We start from the raw sequence: 13,473 nt of genomic DNA on the forward strand, positions 1-13,473 counted from the left end.
TTTAGAATCGAGAGGAAGATTTCTTCAAATGAGAGGAAAATGTGTCCATTCTCCACCAGCATCTAGTAGAAATATGTAACACTATAACATGTTGCACTGAAATAAAAATATGTTACTTTTCAAGGAACAGTATGGTAGATTTCATCATACGAGTAGGAAATAAATATTTTGATGAAAAAAATGTTTTTCTTAAAATACAATTTTCAAATTGAGGACATGATGTTAGTCATGATTCTGAAAATATATTACCATTCAAGATTTTTAAAGGGGGTACCAGGATTTGAACCTGAGACCTCTTGATCTGCAGTCAAATGCTCTACCACTGAGCTATACCCCCAAATTGGCATGTTTGGATTACTTTTGATTTCCCCCCAATATAATTTAAGAATTTATTTATTTGTTTTTCTTAATTTAGGTTCTCTTGATGGCCTCCTGCTGGTCATTAGCAGAACTCACAAAATCGACAGAAATGAGTAAATTCTGCTCTTTGATTTAGAATCGAGAGGAAGATTTCTTCAAATGAGAGGAAAATGTGTCCATTCTCCACCAGCATCTAGTAGAAATTTATAACACTATAACCTGTTGCACTGAAATAAAAATCTGTTACTTTTCAAGGAACAGTATGGTAGATTTCATAAAACGAGTAGGAAATAAATATTTTGATGAAAAAATGTTTTTTCTTAAAATACAATTTTCAAATTGAGGACATGATGTTAGTCATGATTCTGAAAATATATTACCATTCAAGATTTTTAAAGGGGGCACCAGGATTTGAACCTGAGACCTCTTGATCTGCAGTCAAATGCTCTACCACTGAGCTATACCCCCAATTTGGCATGTTTTGATTACTTTTGATTTCCCCCCCATATAATTTAAGAATGTATTTATTTGTTTTTCTTAATTTAGGTTCTCTTGACGGCCTCCTGCTGGTCATTAGCAGAACTCACAAAATCGACAGAAATGAGTAAATTCTGCTCTTTGATTTAGAATCGAGAGGAAGATTTCTTCAAATGAGAGGAAAATGTGTCCATTCTCCACCAGCATCTAGTAGAAATTTGTAACACTATAACATGTTGCACTGAAATAAAAATCTGTTACTTTTCAAGGAACAGTATGGTAGATTTCATCATACGAGTAGGAAATAAATATTTTGATGAAAAAAATGTTTTTCTTAAAATACAATTTTCAAATTGAGGACATGATGTTAGTCATGATTCTGAAAATATATTACCATTCAAGATTTTTAAAGGGGGCACCAGGATTTGAACCTGAGACCTCTTGATCTGCAGTCAAATGCTCTACCACTGAGCTATACAACCAATTTGGCATGTTTTTAATACTTTTGATTTCCCCCCAATATCATTTAAGAATGTATTTATTTGTTTTTCTTAATTTAGGTTCTCTTGACGGCCTCCTGCTGGTCATTAGCAGAACTCATAAAATCAACAGAAATGAGTAAATTCTGCTCTTTGATTTAGAATCGAGAGGAAGATTTCTTCAAATGAGAGGAAAATGTGTCCATTCTCCACTAGCATCTAGTCGAAATTTATAACACTATAACCTGTTGCACTGAAATAAAAATCTGTTACTTTTCAAGGAACAGTATGGTAGATTTCATAATACGAGTAGGAAATAAATATTTTGATGAAAAAATGTTTTTTCTTAAAATACAATTTTCAAATTGAGGACATGATGTTAGTCATGATTCTGAAAATATATTACCATTCAAGATTTTTAAAGGGGGCACCAGGATTTGAACCTGAGACTTCTTGATCTGCAGTCAAATGCTCTACCACTGAGCTATACCCCCAATTTGGCATGTTTTGATTACTTTTGATTTCCCCCCAATATAATTTAAGAATGTATTTATTTGTTTTTCTTAATTTAGGTTCTCTTGACGGCCTCCTGCTGGTCAATCGACAGAAATGAGTAAATTCTGCTCTTTGATTTAGAATCGAGAGGAAGATTTCTTCAAATGAGAGGAAAATGTGTCCATTCTCCACCAGCATCTAGTAGAAATTTGTAACACTATAACATGTTGCACTGAAATAAAAATCTGTTACTTTTCAAGGAACAGTATGGAAGATTTCATCATACGAGTAGGAAATAAATATTTTGCTGAAAAAATTTTTTTTCTTAAAATACAATTTTCAAATTGAGGACATGATGTTAGTCATGATTCTGAAAATATATTACCATTCAAGATTTTTAAAGGGGGCACCAGGATTTGAGTTATACCCCCAAATTGGCATGTTTTGATTACTTTTGATTTCCCCCCCATATAATTTAAGAATGTATTTATTTGTTTTTCTTAATTTAGGTTCTCTTGACGGCCTCCTGCTGGTCATTAGCAGAACTCACAAAATCGACAGAAATGAGTAAATTCTGCTCTTTGATTTAGAATCGAGAGGAAGATTTCTTCAAATGAGAGGAAAATGTGTCCATTCTCCACCAGCATCTAGTAGAAATTTGTAACACTATAACATGTTGCACTGAAATAAAAATATGTTACTTTTCAAGGAACAGTATGGTAGATTTCATCATACGAGTAGGAAATAAATATTTTGATGAAAAAAATTTTTTTCTTAAAATATAATTTTCAAATTGAGGACATGATGTTAGTCATGATTCTGAAAATATATTACCATTCAAGATTTTTAAAGGGGGTACCAGGATTTGAACCTGAGACCTCTTGATCTGCAGTCAAATGCTCTACCACTGAGCTATACCCCCAAATTGGCATGTTTTGATTACTTTTGATTTCCCCCCAATATAATTTAAGAATTTATTTATTTGTTTTTCTTAATTTAGTTTCTCTTGATGGCCTCCTGCTGGTCATTAGCAGAACTCACAAAATCGACAGAAATGAGTAAATTCTGCTCTTTGATTTAGAATCGAGAGGAAGATTTCTTCAAATGAGAGGAAAATGTGTCCATTCTCCACCAGCATCTAGTAGAAATTTGTAACACTATAACATGTTGCACTGAAATAAAAATCTGTTACTTTTCAAGGAACAGTATGGTAGATTTCATCATACGAGTAGGAAATAAATATTTTGATGAAAAAATGTTTTTTCTTTAAATACAATTTTCAAATTGAGGACATGATGTTAGTCATGATTCTGAAAATATATTACCATTCAAGATATTTAAAGGGGGCACCAGGATTTGAACCTGAGACCTCTTGATCTGCAGTCAAATGCTCTACCACTGAGCTATACCCCCAATTTGGCATGTTTTTAATATTTTTGATTTCCCCCCAATATAATTTAAGAATGTATTTATTTGTTTTTCTTAATTTAGGTTCTCTTGACGGCCTCCTGCTGGTCATTAGCAGAACTCACAAAATCGACAGAAATTAGTAAATTCTGCTCTTTGATTTAGAATCGAGAGGAAGATTTCTTCAAATGAGAGGAAAATGTGTCCATTCTCCACCAGCATCTAGTAGAAATTTGTAACACTATAACATGTTGCACTGAAATAAAAATCTGTTACTTTTCAAGGAACAGTATGGTAGATTTCATCATACGAGTAGGAAATAAATATTTTGATGAAAAAAATGTTTTTCTTAAAATACAATTTTCAAATTGAGGACATGATGTTAGTCATGATTCTGAAAATATATTACCATTCAAGATTTTTAAAGGGGGCACCAGGATTTGAACCTGAGACTTCTTGATCTGCAGTCAAATGCTCTACCACTGAGCTATACCCCCAATTTGGCATGTTTTGATTACTTTTGATTTCCCCCCAATATAATTTAAGAATGTATTTATTTGTTTTTCTTAATTTAGGTTCTCTTGACGGCCTCCTGCTGGTCAATCGACAGAAATGAGTAAATTCTGCTCTTTGATTTAGAATCGAGAGGAAGATTTCTTCAAATGAGAGGAAAATGTGTCCATTCTCCACCAGCATCTAGTAGAAATTTGTAACACTATAACATGTTGCACTGAAATAAAAATCTGTTACTTTTCAAGGAACAGTATGGAAGATTTCATCATACGAGTAGGAAATAAATATTTTGCTGAAAAAATTTTTTTTCTTAAAATACAATTTTCAAATTGAGGACATGATGTTAGTCATGATTCTGAAAATATATTACCATTCAAGATTTTTAAAGGGGGCACCAGGATTTGAGTTATACCCCCAAATTGGCATGTTTTGATTACTTTTGATTTCCCCCCCATATAATTTAAGAATGTATTTATTTGTTTTTCTTAATTTAGGTTCTCTTGACGGCCTCCTGCTGGTCATTAGCAGAACTCACAAAATCGACAGAAATGAGTAAATTCTGCTCTTTGATTTAGAATCGAGAGGAAGATTTCTTCAAATGAGAGGAAAATGTGTCCATTCTCCACCAGCATCTAGTAGAAATTTGTAACACTATAACATGTTGCACTGAAATAAAAATATGTTACTTTTCAAGGAACAGTATGGTAGATTTCATCATACGAGTAGGAAATAAATATTTTGATGAAAAAAATTTTTTTCTTAAAATATAATTTTCAAATTGAGGACATGATGTTAGTCATGATTCTGAAAATATATTACCATTCAAGATTTTTAAAGGGGGTACCAGGATTTGAACCTGAGACCTCTTGATCTGCAGTCAAATGCTCTACCACTGAGCTATACCCCCAAATTGGCATGTTATGATTACTTTTGATTTCCCCCCAATATAATTTAAGAATTTATTTATTTGTTTTTCTTAATTTAGTTTCTCTTGATGGCCTCCTGCTGGTCATTAGCAGAACTCACAAAATCGACAGAAATGAGTAAATTCTGCTCTTTGATTTAGAATCGAGAGGAAGATTTCTTCAAATGAGAGGAAAATGTGTCCATTCTCCACCAGCATCTAGTAGAAATTTGTAACACTATAACATGTTGCACTGAAATAAAAATCTGTTACTTTTCAAGGAACAGTATGGTAGATTTCATCATACGAGTAGGAAATAAATATTTTGATGAAAAAATGTTTTTTCTTTAAATACAATTTTCAAATTGAGGACATGATGTTAGTCATGATTCTGAAAATATATTACCATTCAAGATATTTAAAGGGGGCACCAGGATTTGAACCTGAGACCTCTTGATCTGCAGTCAAATGCTCTACCACTGAGCTATACCCCCAATTTGGCATGTTTTTAATATTTTTGATTTCCCCCCAATATAATTTAAGAATGTATTTATTTGTTTTTCTTAATTTAGGTTCTCTTGACGGCCTCCTGCTGGTCATTAGCAGAACTCACAAAATCGACAGAAATTAGTAAATTCTGCTCTTTGATTTAGAATCGAGAGGAAGATTTCTTCAAATGAGAGGAAAATGTGTCCATTCTCCACCAGCATCTAGTAGAAATTTGTAACACTATAACATGTTGCACTGAAATAAAAATCTGTTACTTTTCAAGGAACAGTATGGTAGATTTCATCATACGAGTAGGAAATAAATATTTTGATGAAAAAAATGTTTTTCTTAAAATACAATTTTCAAATTGAGGACATGATGTTAGTCATGATTCTGAAAATATATTACCATTCAAGATTTTTAAAGGGGGGGCGGGGCCGGACCGCCGAGCCGAGCGGTCGCAGGACGGCTCGGCTCCTGCAAAATGAGGCACAAATAGCCTATTAATCGTGACTTACACCGGCTTACAGACTGCGTCCCTCGGTGAAAATGGGCTGCCTGAGCCGAGGAGAGGCTCGCTCCTGAAGTATTAGTCCCTCGGAGGATGGGACCCGCTGCTGCAGGCGGGACCTATGCTGGCGGTGAGCGAAGCGGACGGCCGCCGCAACGATATCCTGCCCGACGGAGCCCGACATGCGTGGAAAGCCGGCGGACCAGGTCCTGTACCCCCCCTATGGACCGGGGGGGTGATCCCGGTCCAAACCAAGCCAGGCCACGCTTACCAGCCCACTGTGCAAACACCGACATGCAGCCCGAGACCAGCACGCAAGATGGCGGAGGCCACGTGCGCTAGACCTACACTTTCTAACTCAAGAAGACGAGCAACCGCTATCCGCCCTGGCACCTAGAGCACTACCAGGTAAAGGCTCAAACACCCAGAGATTCCATGGCGTATTGAGCCCAACGACCATCACATGTGTGAACCCCACTTCCGAGAAGCCCGCTCTCTCTTCATCTGAGCTGGGCGCTCACCGGGAGGAACCCCCCCCCACAGCCTGCCATACACCCAGGGAGAAGCTAGGGGCCCGGCGGAACCCTGGGCCCACGGTCCTGAAGACGGGTCCAATGGCGAGAAGGCACGAGCGCCTATTAAGGCCTCAGGCGGAAGACAAGCGGACCTCGGAAGCAGAGTAACCACAGCGGAGATCCGGGTCAGCGGATCACAAGCGACGGATAAGCACAAGACTTTGGGCACACACCTGGCTCCCTGCCACTTACCAGCTTAAGGACTCACCCGCGTAGCGGATCGGTGGTAGTATTTGCTCACCTTTTGGCTCCCAACAGGTCTTCCCTCGTATGGCGAATCGTCCATCTTGTCCTGTCAGCATAATTACCTACACTCAGCCGATGCTAATGTACACAAGTTGCCTAGCCTCTTACTGTATTCACTAATCTTAATCTACAAGGAACATGCAATGCACTCTGTTTTACTCATTTATCACAAATGCAAATGTTATCTTGCTAACTTATAATGCAGCTTAATATTGATCGATAACCTGATTGCAACATGTTCACAAATTGTACAGATCTAGGCACCCCTTACCATAACTCGGTTGCTGACCCTAAGTATTAGACCAACCAAGCTTGTTTTTCTTTAATAATAAGTGCTTAATGTGTTAATGCCACTGTTATCATCCTGCATGTCGCTCTGACACCACCTATTTTGAAACAATTTTGGGCTCGGACAGATATCCTTATAACGATTCTTGAGACATTCCTGTTATTAGGCCTGGCGTAACCTTCCAGCGGGTTTAGACCCATGCTTTACTCTATCAATAAGCCGACTGTTTAGCATGTATTTCAATATCCTGCAACGGTATAACTATCTGACGTAACCTTATTATTTTACACATAAAATGAGGCTAGCACCATTTAGAGATAATATGTCTTGCAATGTATTACCCCCGAATTGTTTGATACTTTATTGTCTCCCTTTCTACATTCTGTACCCACGTAACCTTGTGCCTCAATAAAAAAGAGATTTACAAAAAAAAAAAAAGATTTTTAAAGGGGGCACCAGGATTTGAGTTATACCCCCAAATTTGCATGTTTTGATTACTTTTGATTTCCCCCCCATTTAATTTAAGAATGTATTTATTTGTTTTTCTTAATTTAGGTTCTCTTGACGGCCTCCTGCTGGTCATTAGCAGAACTCACAAAATCGACAGAAATGAGTAAATTCTGCTCTTTGATTTAGAATCGAGAGGAAGATTTCTTCAAATGAGAGGAAAATGTGTCCATTCTCCACCAGCATCTAGTAGAAATTTATAACACTATAACCTGTTGCACTGAAATAAAAATCTGTTACTTTTCAAGGAACAGTATGGTAGATTTCATAATACGAGTAGGAAATAAATATTTTGATGAAAAAATGTTTTTTCTTAAAATACAATTTTCAAATTGAGGACATGATGTTTGTCATAATTCTGAAAATATATTACCATTCAAGATTTTTAAAGGGGGTACCAGGATTTGAACCTGAGACCTCTTGATCTGCAGTCAAATGCTCTACCACTGAGCTATACCCCCAATTTGGCATGTTTTGATTACTTTTGATTTCCCCCCCATTTAATTTAAGAATGTATTTATTTGTTTTTCTTAATTTAGGTTCTCTTGACGGCCTCCTGCTGGTCATTAGCAGAACTCACAAAATCGACAGAAATTAGTAAATTCTGCTCTTTGATTTAGAATCGAGAGGAAGATTTCTTCAAATGAGAGGAAAATGTGTCCATTCTCCACCAGCATCTAGTAGAAATTTGTAACACTATAACATGTTGCACTGAAATAAAAATCTGTTACTTTTCAAGGAACAGTATGGTAGATTTCATCATACGAGTAGGAAATAAATATTTTGATGAAAAAATGTTTTTTCTTTAAATACAATTTTCAAATTGAGGACATGATGTTAGTCATGATTCTGAAAATATATTACCATTCAAGATATTTAAAGGGGGCACCAGGATTTGAACCTGAGACCTCTTGATCTGCAGTCAAATGCTCTACCACTGAGCTATACCCCCAAATTGGCATGTTTTGATTACTTTTGATTTCCCCCCAATATAATTTAAGAATTTATTTATTTGTTTTTCTTAATTTAGGTTCTCTTGATGGCCTCCTGCTGGTCATTAGCAGAACTCACAAAATCGACAGAAATGAGTAAATTCTGCTGTTTGATTTAGAATCGAGAGGAAGATTTCTTCAAATGAGAGGAAAATGTGTCCATTCTCCACCAGCATCTAGTAGAAATATGTAACACTATAACATGTTGCACTGAAATAAAAATATGTTACTTTTCAAGGAACAGTATGGTAGATTTCATCATACGAGTAGGAAATAAATATTTTGATGAAAAAATTTTTTTTCTTAAAATACAATTTTCAAATTGAGGACTTGATGTTAGTCATGATTCTGAAAATATATTACCATTCAAGATTTTTAAAGGGGGTACCAGGATTTGAACCTGAGACCTCTTGATCTGCAGTCAAATGCTCTACCACTGAGCTATACCCCCAAATTGGCATGTTTTGATTACTTTTGATTTCCCCCCAATATAATTTAAGAATGTATTTATTTGTTTTTCTTAATTTAGGTTCTCTTGATGGCCTCCTGCTGGTCATTAGCAGAACTCACAAAATCGACAGAAATGAGTAAATTCTGCTCTTTGATTTAGAATCGAGAGGAAGATTTCTTCAAATGAGAGGAAAATGTGTCCATTCTCCACCAGCATCTAGTAGAAATTTGTAACACTATAACATGTTGCACTGAAATAAAAATCTGTTACTTTTCAAGGAACAGTATGGTAGATTTCATCATACGAGTAGGAAATAAATATTTTGATGAAAAAAATTTTTTTCTTAAAATACAATTTTCAAATTGAGGACATGATGTTAGTCATGATTCTGAAAATATATTACCATTCAAGATTTTTAAAGGGGGGGGCGGGGCCGGACCGCCGAGCCGAGCGGTCGCAGGACGGCTCGGCTCCTGCAAAATGAGGCACAAATAGCCTATTAATCGTGACTTACACCGGCTTACAGTCTGCGTCCCTCGGTGAAAATGGGCTGCCTGAGCCGAGGAGAGGCTCGCTCCTGAAGTATTAGTCCCTCGGAGGATGGGACCCGCTGCTGCAGGCGGGACCTATGCTGGCGGTGAGCGAAGCGGACGGCCGCCGCAACGCTATCCTGCCCGACGGAGCCCGACATGCGTGGAAAGCCGGTGGACCAGGTCCTGTACCCCCCCCTATGGACCGGGGGGGTGATCCCGGTCCAAACCAAGCCAGGCCACGCTTACCAGCCCACTGTGCAAACACCGACATGCAGCCCGAGACCAGCACGCAAGATGGCGGAGGCCACGTGCGCTAGACCTACACTTTCTAACTCAAGAAGACGAGCAACCGCTATCCGCCCTGGCACCTAGAGCACTACCAGGTAAAGGCTCAAACACCCAGAGATTCCATGGCGTATTGAGCCCAACGACCATCACATGTGTGAACCCCACTTCCGAGAAGCCCGCTCTCTCTTCATCTGAGCTGGGCGCTCACCGGGAGGAACCCCCCCCACAGCCTGCCATACACCCAGGGAGAAGCTAGGGGCCCGGCGGAACCCTGGGCCCACGGTCCTGAAGACGGGTCCAATGGCGAGAAGGCACGAGCGCCTATTAAGGCCTCAGGTGGAAGACAAGCGGACCTCGGAAGCAGAGTAACCACAGCGGAGATCCGGGTCAGCGGATCACAAGCGACGGATAAGCACAAGACTTTGGGCACACACCTGGCTCCCTGCCACTTACCAGCTTAAGGACTCACCCGCGTAGCGGATCGGTGGTAGTATTTGCTCACCTTTTGGCTCCCAACAGGTCTTCCCTCGTATGGCGAATCGTCCATCTAGTCCTGTCAGCATAATTACCTACACTCAGCCGATGCTAATGTACACAAGTTGCCTAGCCTCTTACTGTATTCACTAATCTTAATCTACAAGGAACATGCAATGCACTCTGTTTTACTCATTTATCACAAATGCAAATGTTATCTTGCTAACTTATAATGCAGCTTAATATTGATCGATAACCTGATTGCAACATGTTCACAAATTGTACAGATCTAGGCACCCCTTACCATAACTCGGTTGCTGACCCTAAGTATTAGACCAACCAAGCTTGTTTTTCTTTAATAATAAGTGCTTAATGTGTTAATGCCACTGTTATCATCCTGCATGTCGCTCTGATACCACCTATTTTGAAACAATTTTGGGCTCGGACAGATATCCTTATAACGATTCTTGAGACATTCCTGTTATTAGGCCTGGCGTAACCTTCCAGCGGGTTTAGACCCATGCTTTACTCTATCAATAAGCCGACTGTTTAGCATGTATTTCAATATCCTGCAACGGTATAACTATCTGACGTAACCTTATTATTTTACACATAAAATGAGGCTAGCACCATTTAGAGATAATATGTCTTGCAATGTATTACCCCCGAATTGTTTGATACTTTATTGTCTCCCTTTCTACATTCTGTACCCACGTAACCTTGTGCCTCAATAAAAAAGAGATTTACAAAAAAAAAAAAAGATTTTTAAAGGGGGCACCAGGATTTGAGTTATACCCCCAAATTGGCATGTTTTGATTACTTTTGATTTCCCCCCCATATAATTTAAGAATGTATTTATTTGTTTTTCTTAATTTAGGTTCTCTTGACGGCCTCCTGCTGGTCATTAGCAGAACTCACAAAATCGACAGAAATGAGTAAATTCTGCTCTTTGATTTAGAATCGAGAGGAAGATTTCTTCAAATGAGAGGAAAATGTGTCCATTCTCCACCAGCATCTAGTAGAAATATGTAACACTATAACATGTTGCACTGAAATAAAAATATGTTACTTTTCAAGGAACAGTATGGTAGATTTCATCATACGAGTAGGAAATAAATATTTTGATGAAAAAAATTTTTTTCTTAAAATACAATTTTCAAATTGAGGACATGATGTTAGTCATGATTCTGAAAATATATTACCATTCAAGATTTTTAAAGGGGGTACCAGGATTTGAACCTGAGACCTCTTGATCTGCAGTCAAATGCTCTACCACTGAGCTATACCCCCAAATTGGCATGTTTGGATTACTTTTGATTTCCCCCCAATATAATTTAAGAATTTATTTATTTGTTTTTCTTAATTTAGGTTCTCTTGATGGCCTCCTGCTGGTCATTAGCAGAACTCACAAAATCGACAGAAATGAGTAAATTCTGCTCTTTGATTTAGAATCGAGAGGAAGATTTCTTCAAATGAGAGGAAAATGTGTCCATTCTCCACCAGCATCTAGTAGAAATTTATAACACTATAACCTGTTGCACTGAAATAAAAATCTGTTACTTTTCAAGGAACAGTATGGTAGATTTCATAATACGAGTAGGAAATAAATATTTTGATGAAAAAATGTTTTTTCTTAAAATACAATTTTCAAATTGAGGACATGATGTTAGTCATGATTCTAAAAATATATTACCATTCAAGATTTTTAAAGGGGGCACCAGGATTTGAGTTATACCCCCAAATTGGCATGTTTTGATTACTTTTGATTTCCCCCCATATAATTTAAGAATGTATTTATTTGTTTTTCTTAATTTAGGTTCTCTTGACGGCCTCCTGCTGGTCAATCGACAGAAATTAGTAAATTCTGCTTTGATTTAGAATCGAGAGGAAGATTTCTTCAAATGAGAGGAAAATGTGTCCATTCTCCACCAGCATCTAGTAGAAATTTGTAACACTACAACATGTTGCACTGAAATGAAAATCTGTTACTTTTCAAGGAACAGTATGGTAGATTTCATCATACGAGTAGGAAATAAATATTTTGATGAAAAAATTTTTTTTCTTTAAATACAATTTTCAAATTGATGACATGATGTTAGTCATGATTCTGAAAATATATTACCATTCAAGATTTTTAAAGGGGGCACCAGGATTTGAGTTATACCCCCAAATTGGCATGTTTTGATTACTTTTGATTTCCCCCCCATATAATTTAAGAATGTATTTATTTGTTTTTCTTAATTTAGGTTCTCTTGACGGCCTCCTGCTGGTCATTAGCAGAACTCACTAAATCGACAGAAATGAGTAAATTCTGCTCTTTGATTTAGAATCGAGAGGAAGATTTCTTCAAATGAGAGGAAAATGTGTCCATTCTCCACCAGCATCTAGTAGAAATTTGTAACACTATAACATGTTGCACTGAAATAAAAATCTGTTACTTTTCAAGGAACAGTATGGTAGATTTCATCATACGAGTAGGAAATAAATATTTTGATGAAAAAATGTTTTTTCTTTAAATACAATTTTCAAATTGAGGACATGATGTTAGTCATGATTCTGAAAATATATTACCATTCAAGATTTTTAAAAGGGGCACGAGGATTTGAACCTGAGACCTCTTGATCTGCAGTCAAATGCTCTACCACTGAGCTATACCCCCAATTTGGCATGTTTTGATTACTTTTGATTTCCCCCAATATAATTTAAGAATGTATTTATTTGTTTTTCTTAATTTAGGTTCTCTTGATGGCCTCCTGCTGGTCAATCGACAGAAATTAGTAAATTCTGCTCTTTGATTTAGAATCGAGAGGAAGATTTCTTCAAATGAGAGGAAAATGTGTCCATTCTCCACCAGCATCTAGTAGAAATTTGTAACACTATAACATGTTGCACTGAAATAAAAATCTGTTACTTTTCAAGGAACAGTATGGTAGATTTCATCATACGAGTAGGAAATAAATATTTTGATGAAAAAAATTTTTTTCTTTAAATACAATTTTCAAATTGAGGACATGATGTTAGTCATGATTCTGAAAATATATTACCATTCAAGATTTTTAAAGGGGGCACCAGGATTTAAACCTGAGACTTCTTGATCTGCAGTCAAATGCTCTACCACTGAGCTATACCCCCAATTTGGCATGTTTTGATTACTTTTGATTTCCCCCAATATAATTTAAGAATGTATTTATTTGTTTTTCTTAATTTAGGTTCTCTTGATGGCCTCCTGCTGGTCAATCGACAGAAATTAGTAAATTCTGCTCTTTGATTTAGAATCGAGAGGAAGATTTCTTCAAATGAGAGGAAAATGTGTCCATTCTCCACCAGCATCTAGTAGAAATTTGTAACACTACAACATGTTGCACTGAAATAAAAATCTGTTACTTTTCAAGGAACAGTATGGTAGATTTCATCATACGAGTAGGAAATAAATATTTTGATGAAAAAAATTTTTTTCTTTAAATACAATTTTCAAATTGATGA

The 13,473-nt window shown here is 36.9% G+C and overlaps 12 non-coding genes across 12 annotated transcripts; all 12 read right to left on the reverse strand.

The window, feature by feature from the left end:
- Window positions 1-265: 265 nt before the first annotated feature.
- TRNAC-GCA (transfer RNA cysteine (anticodon GCA)) lies at window positions 266-337 on the reverse strand. Its single transcript has one exon. It is a non-coding gene; the product is annotated as a tRNA-Cys (tRNA).
- A 419-nt stretch (window positions 338-756) lies between these two features.
- On the reverse strand, window positions 757-828 carry TRNAC-GCA (transfer RNA cysteine (anticodon GCA)). The gene has a single exon. It is a non-coding gene; the product is annotated as a tRNA-Cys (tRNA).
- A 910-nt stretch (window positions 829-1,738) lies between these two features.
- TRNAC-GCA (transfer RNA cysteine (anticodon GCA)) lies at window positions 1,739-1,810 on the reverse strand. Its single transcript has one exon. It is a non-coding gene; the product is annotated as a tRNA-Cys (tRNA).
- An 851-nt stretch (window positions 1,811-2,661) lies between these two features.
- On the reverse strand, window positions 2,662-2,733 carry TRNAC-GCA (transfer RNA cysteine (anticodon GCA)). Its single transcript has one exon. It is a non-coding gene; the product is annotated as a tRNA-Cys (tRNA).
- Window positions 2,734-3,152: 419 nt separating this feature from the next.
- Window positions 3,153-3,224, reverse strand: TRNAC-GCA (transfer RNA cysteine (anticodon GCA)). The gene has a single exon. It is a non-coding gene; the product is annotated as a tRNA-Cys (tRNA).
- A 419-nt stretch (window positions 3,225-3,643) lies between these two features.
- TRNAC-GCA (transfer RNA cysteine (anticodon GCA)) lies at window positions 3,644-3,715 on the reverse strand. Its single transcript has one exon. It is a non-coding gene; the product is annotated as a tRNA-Cys (tRNA).
- An 851-nt stretch (window positions 3,716-4,566) lies between these two features.
- TRNAC-GCA (transfer RNA cysteine (anticodon GCA)) lies at window positions 4,567-4,638 on the reverse strand. Its single transcript has one exon. It is a non-coding gene; the product is annotated as a tRNA-Cys (tRNA).
- A 419-nt stretch (window positions 4,639-5,057) lies between these two features.
- Window positions 5,058-5,129, reverse strand: TRNAC-GCA (transfer RNA cysteine (anticodon GCA)). The gene has a single exon. It is a non-coding gene; the product is annotated as a tRNA-Cys (tRNA).
- Window positions 5,130-7,641: 2,512 nt separating this feature from the next.
- On the reverse strand, window positions 7,642-7,713 carry TRNAC-GCA (transfer RNA cysteine (anticodon GCA)). Its single transcript has one exon. It is a non-coding gene; the product is annotated as a tRNA-Cys (tRNA).
- A 419-nt stretch (window positions 7,714-8,132) lies between these two features.
- Window positions 8,133-8,204, reverse strand: TRNAC-GCA (transfer RNA cysteine (anticodon GCA)). The gene has a single exon. It is a non-coding gene; the product is annotated as a tRNA-Cys (tRNA).
- Window positions 8,205-8,623: 419 nt separating this feature from the next.
- Window positions 8,624-8,695, reverse strand: TRNAC-GCA (transfer RNA cysteine (anticodon GCA)). The gene has a single exon. It is a non-coding gene; the product is annotated as a tRNA-Cys (tRNA).
- Window positions 8,696-11,208: 2,513 nt separating this feature from the next.
- On the reverse strand, window positions 11,209-11,280 carry TRNAC-GCA (transfer RNA cysteine (anticodon GCA)). Its single transcript has one exon. It is a non-coding gene; the product is annotated as a tRNA-Cys (tRNA).
- Between the last annotated feature and the right edge of the window lie 2,193 nt (window positions 11,281-13,473).

The sequence above is a fragment of the Pelobates fuscus genome, chromosome 1, assembly GCF_036172605.1.
Source record: "Pelobates fuscus isolate aPelFus1 chromosome 1, aPelFus1.pri, whole genome shotgun sequence".
NCBI classification, from domain to species: domain Eukaryota; kingdom Metazoa; phylum Chordata; class Amphibia; order Anura; family Pelobatidae; genus Pelobates; species Pelobates fuscus.